This window comes from Triticum aestivum, chromosome 2A (genome assembly GCF_018294505.1).
Source record: "Triticum aestivum cultivar Chinese Spring chromosome 2A, IWGSC CS RefSeq v2.1, whole genome shotgun sequence".
Classification (NCBI taxonomy): Eukaryota; Viridiplantae; Streptophyta; class Magnoliopsida; order Poales; family Poaceae; genus Triticum; species Triticum aestivum.
The window spans coordinates 247,434,413-247,440,501 of NC_057797.1; positions in this window are offsets into that span (position 1 = coordinate 247,434,413).

A 6,089-nucleotide genomic window follows, 5' to 3' on the forward strand; every position below is an offset into this window, starting at 1 on the left:
TCGCCTGTTTCCTGTCTCTGGCCGCCATGATGCCCCTCCTCGACAAGCTCTCAGTGTGGTCAAGCCATCCACCTCAAGATGGCACAAACTCCTAGGGCATCCTGCTTTTTCGGTGGTCCAGAAAATTCTTCGAGATTTTAGTCTTCCAGTATCACATAAGCAAGATCACATTCATGTGTGTGATTCGTGTCAGATGGCCAAGAGCCATCAACTTCCATATTCTCGCTCTACTAGTGAATCAAAGGCTCCTTTAGAGCTAGTTTTTTCAGATGTTTGGGGTCCTGGACCCGTTTCTGTTGGCAGACAAAAATATTATGTCACTTTCATTGATGATTTTAGTAAGTTCAGTTGGATCTGTTTGCTTAAGATTAAATCTGAAGTTTAATCTCTTTCAGCAACATGTTGAACATCTTTTTGATCGCAAAATTCTTGCCATGCAAACGGATTCGGAGGTGAATACCAAAAACTTCATTCGTTTTTTGAGCGCATAGGTATCACTCACCATGTCTCCTGTCCACATGCTCATCAGCAAAACGGATCCGCTGAACGTAAACACCGCCATATCGTGGAGGTTGGTCTCTCCCTTCTTGCTCAAGCTTATATGCCTCTCAAATTTTGGGACGAGGCGTTTCTCACGGCGGTGTACCTCATAAATCGTGTTCCTAGTAAAGTCATCAATAATCAGAATCCTCTTGAGGTTCTTTTTGGCACTAAACCAAACTACACTTTTCTCCGCATATTTGGTTGTGTCGTCTGGCCCAACCTTCGTCCATTCAATAAAGATAAGCTTGAGTTCCACTCGAAACAATGTGTGTTTCTTGGGTACAGTAGTCTTCACAAAGGCTACAAGTGTTTGGATGTTGCCACGGGTCACATCTATGTCTCCCGCGATGTGGTTTTCGATGAGCAAATTTTTCCCTTTGCAAAACTCCACCATAACATCGGCGCTCAACTTCGTAAAGAACATGTTCTTCTTCCCTCTCATCTTCTGCCATCAACCAACTTTGTTCTCGAGGGCGTAGAAGATGCTGATGATCATGTGTCAATGCCCCATAACTCCTTTGATCAAAACTCTGATGAAAGTGTGCAGGAAAACAGTGCAAACATGGAAGAAAATCCCCATGATTTTATGCAGGCCACGGAGTCCTCCTTTTCAGCCGCAGAAGATCCGCCTGCTGATCCCAGAGCAGATCAGGGCGGGATCCTCTCGGGATCTGCTGAAGCAGGCGCGTTAGGAGGATCTCCTATGGGATCTGTGCCGTGGTCTGTCGCGGGACCAGGTGGGTCCCCCCTACATGGCGTTGGCCAGTCGCGAGCCGCACCTGCGAACCCGCGGCGCGCGCCTGTTGCGGGACCAGGTGGGTCCCCCCTGCATGGAGTTGGTCGGCCACGAGCCGCGCCTGTGACGGGACCAGGCAGGTCCCCATCCGGTCAGTCTTCCTCAGGAACGAGCGCGCCCGCTGGATTGGGCGATTCCGCCTCGTCGTTGCCTGATGCGTCGCTGGCAGCGACAAGTGACAGTTCTAGAGCGGCTGGCGCGCGCGTCGAGGCTGATTGCGCTGAGCCAACACAGGAGCTCCACCAGGAGTTCTCGGGTGGATGTTCTGCGGATTCTGGATCTGCTGTGTCTGCTCCTTCAAATCGCCTCCAACAACATGTCTCACGTCCAGCTCCGCCTCCTCCTCCGGGTCTCATACCAGGTCACAGAGTGGTATTATCAGGCCTAAGATTTATAACGATGGTTGTGTCCGGTTGGGTTCTTTTTGTGCCACAGGTGAACCGCAAAAATTGGGAGAAGCCCTTGGAGAACGTCGGTGGAAGGAGGCCATGGATGAGGAATATGGTGCTCTTATGAGGAACAAAACATGGCGTTTGGTGCCTCCAGTCAAGGGGAGGAATGTTATTGACTGCAAGTGGGTCTACAAAGTCAAGCGGAAATCTGACGGTACTGTTGATAGGTATAAGGCACGCTTGGTTGCAAAAGGGTTTAAGCAAAGGTATGGAATTGACTACGAGGACACGCTCAGTCCTGTAGTCAAAGCAGCTACTATCAGATTAATTCTCTCAATTGTAGTGTCTAGAAATTGGTGCATTCGACAACTAGATGTAAAGAACGCGTTCTTGCACGGTGTTCTGGAAGAGGAAGTGTTCATGAAACAACCTCCTGGGTATGAAAGCTTAAAGTTTCCACGTCACGTTTGCAAACTTGATAAGGCACTGTATGGATTAAAACAGGCACCTAGAGCTTGGTATTCTCGACTGTCATCAAAGTTACAGTCTCTAGGGTTCTCTCCTTCAAAGGGGGACACCTCGCTATTCTTTTATCATCGGCATAGGATTACCATTTTTATGCTCATTTATGTTGATGATATTGTGGTTACAAGTTCTTCACCTAGTGCTTTTGAAGCCCTTCTTAAGGACTTGGGCAAGGAGTTTGCACTTAAGGACCTTGGAAGTCTTCACTTCTTCCTTGGAATCGAGGTAAAACCTGTTAAAGAAGGGATTCTGTTGTCACAAGGAAAGTATGTACAAGAAATACTTCAGAAAGTAGGCATGAAGGGTTGCAAGCCTTCATCCATGCCTCTGTCTACTTCTGAAAAACTGTCCCTGTATGATGGAGAAGCACTTGGAGCAGAGGATGTAACCAGGTATAGGAGCATTGTAGGAGCACTTCAATACTTGACTTTGACTAGGCCAGATATTTCTTATTCAGTAAACAAAGTTTGTCAGTTCTTACATGCTCCTACTAGTGTGCATTGGACAACAGTTAAGAGGATACTTCGATATCTTCAAGGAACCAAGGATCATGGTCTTAAACTTGGTAAGTCAGATTCAATGCTATTAAGTGCTTTCTTAGACGCAGATTGGGCAGGCTGTCCTGATGACAGAAGATCAACAGGAGGCTTTGCGGTATTTCTTGGAGGTAATTTGGGATCTTGGTGTGCTCGCAAGCAACCCACTGTTTCCAGGTCCAGCACAGAGGCTGAGTATAAGGCTCTAGCCAATGCCACTGCAGAGATTATTTGGGTTCAGAATCTGCTGACAGAATTGGGTGTTTATCATCCAAAAGCTGCATCACTTTGGTGTGATAATCTTGGTGCCACATATTTGTCTGCTAATCCTATTTTTCATGCCAAAACTAAACACATTGAAATAAATTATCATTTTGTTCGCGAAAGGGTGGCAGATAAGTTGTTGAATATTAGGTTCGTACCTACTAGAGATCAAGTTGCAGATGGATTCACTAAGCCTCTTACTCTTAAGCAGCTTGAGGCCTTTAGACGCAATCTCAACTTGGATAGTTGTGATTGAGGGGGAGTGTTAAACATTGTAAGCATATATGGTGGAGTATATAAACCATAATGTGTTGTAATTGTGCGTGCGTGTTGTGTATTCTGTTGGGACTCTGAGATATGATCTTATCAGGTTGTTAGCTAACTTGTAGATCAATCCGAGCCCAACTAACCTTGTATCTATCCTGGCTTCGGCCCTATATTAACACGTACGCGTCCCTGCAATATGCATACGCTTAACCCTAGTTTTCACACCTGTTGCAGAAGCGCGTTTTGCAAAGACGATATGTGGGCTCTCACTAGGACACGTGTAAGGCAGGGGAGGTGCCGGACGTAGAAGCTGCGATCCGCCGGGTGATCGTAAGAGTTTCCCTTATTTAATTAAACAAAATTGGAAAGAAAAGAGAAGGGCTTACCTGGGCCGGCCTCCCAACGCGCCAGCAGCCGCCGCCCACCTAGGCGCCGCAGCCCAGCCTAGCAGCAGCCCAACCAGCCTCCACGTACATGAGCTTCCTTCTCCTCTGTACGGTAGAGCATTCACCGACTCCACGTCGGCAACCTCGGTGATTTGACGGCTGGAGAGACCACTAGGCGCCTATATATCATGCCCAAACCCTAGCCCGGTGTCCCCTTGACCGATTCCCCTCCTCCTATACCCTAGCCGCCGCCCAGGTAGGGCTCCACGCCCCCGCCGTCGCCGCGCCCACCATGACCCGAGCGAGCAGGAGCTCGAGCTCGGGGTAGCATCCACGAGCGCACCTCCAACTCTCTGCTGCCATGGGAGAGGACTCCGAGGACCTCTTCTTCTTCTGCTACGTCTCCTACCGCAGCCACAAGGACTCTGGAGCTTCCTGCTCGACGTCCCCTTCTTCCTCTTTGCTGTCTCCTTCACGGATCACGGGAGCACCACCAAGTCCGCGCCTTCCCACGCCTTCTACGTCGTCGACTCAGATTCTTCTCCGTGCCCCTTTGGGACCTGGGCGAGCACCTGTTCTTCCCTACCTCATAGCTCCGTAGATCCCGTCCCGTAAAGCGCGTATGCACCATGTCAAGATCCTATCCACCGTGCTCTCGCAGGACTGTAGTTTATTCAGTTTTTCTCTTTCCTGCGATGCTTCGGTTCGATGCTTTCCCCGTTCGCCTGCGGCGTCTCATGAGCGCACTCTCTCACGTACGGCCACGGAACAGCAGCCCGCGCGCGCTCTTGTCGTGCCTCGCTTCGCTGTGCACCGCAGCGCACGCAGCCTCCATCCTTGCCCGCACGCGCACGTGCGCTGCGCAACCCACGCACCTCCTCTTGCAGCTGCATCGCTTGCCCGCCCTGGCTCCACCTTGAAAACCCGCACGCCCGTCGGTGACCCTTCGCTCCGGTGAACGCCGTCGCGCCCGCTGGCAGCGTGGTCTACTTCTCCGCCGCCGGCAGGACCAGCCAGCCCCTGCATAGCGTTAGGTCAAGAGGAACAGCGACCTTATCTTCGCACAATAGTACTAGCAGCGCAGTCCTTGTAGCCTTCCAGTTCCACCCAGGAGTGCATGGTTCGAATCCCAGCATCCACATGTGTCGTTTTGGCATTTTATTTTCTTCGGACACTGACGTCGAGGCCCCACTGTCATACAGACACCCTCACAGGCCCACTGTCATACAAACACGCACATAGCTCCCTCCTTTTGTTTTGTTATTATTTTTTTGTTCATATTACCCCGCGCATTCCATTTGTGGAAAGGGCCTTCTTTCCATTTCGAGCCAGTACAAATCTGGACAGTACATATCAGGCAGTTTTCCATTTCTGTCAGATTCCATTTTAGGCAGGTTTTAACTTAATGCACTTTTGGATATTTTCCTACAACAACCCCCAACATATTATATATGTTTTTGGGGTAGAAAAATCCCATCAATCCGGTGGTGGCATTAGTTTCTGCATTTGAGCAAGTTCATGACCATGTCATTTTACATCGTGTGTACATTTATGCAATTATGCTAAGGGAAAGTTTTACACTTGAACATGCTCTTCATCATGCCTACCACATGCTAGATTTTATTACATTCCATGAAATGCTTTATATTGAGTGCCACAAGCTTGTAAACATGCCTACACGAATCTGTTTTGTCGCCATGCATATTCTACTAAGTCTGAAATTTGTTCATATCACTTGCCATGTTTGCATCGATGCTATCATCTTTTTTGTGGAAGTTTGGAACAAGTTCAGTAAGGGAGTTTTGTTAAGTGCATTTAGTTCTACCATGCCATGATCTTGTTTTCCATGATGTGTCCCTGTAACATTTAGTTCACTAGCTCTAAATATTGCAACCTGATGTTGTTTCTGACATGTTCAGTATTTTCACTAAGTCTGTAAAATAGATATCATTTGCATTTTTTCCATGCTATTTTAGACCTGTTCTAGAGAGGTCTAGCAGTAGCTCAGTGTTCATGATTTGTAGAGCTTCACCCATACTTCACTTCTATGTATTTTGTTTTCATGTTTGGTTGTCGTAGCATATTTAAACCCTGCATCTAAGTTGCCATGCTACTGTTTTCAACATATTGCATTGCATCTTGTTTGGCTTGTCATTTTCAAACCATGCATCCATTTCCGGTGATCTTCATATCGATTTCATTCGAAATCTTTCAATCTTTCAAGTGGCATGCTTGGGTTACCGAGATTTTGCCCATATCTTTCATGACTCCACCGTTTCCTTCTTGTTGTTTGTCTCTTTCGTTTCAATAGATCTGTAACTTCGTGCATACCGTTCTTGTTATGCATCCTCGTTAGTCTTGCATGTAGAACATGTTCTTG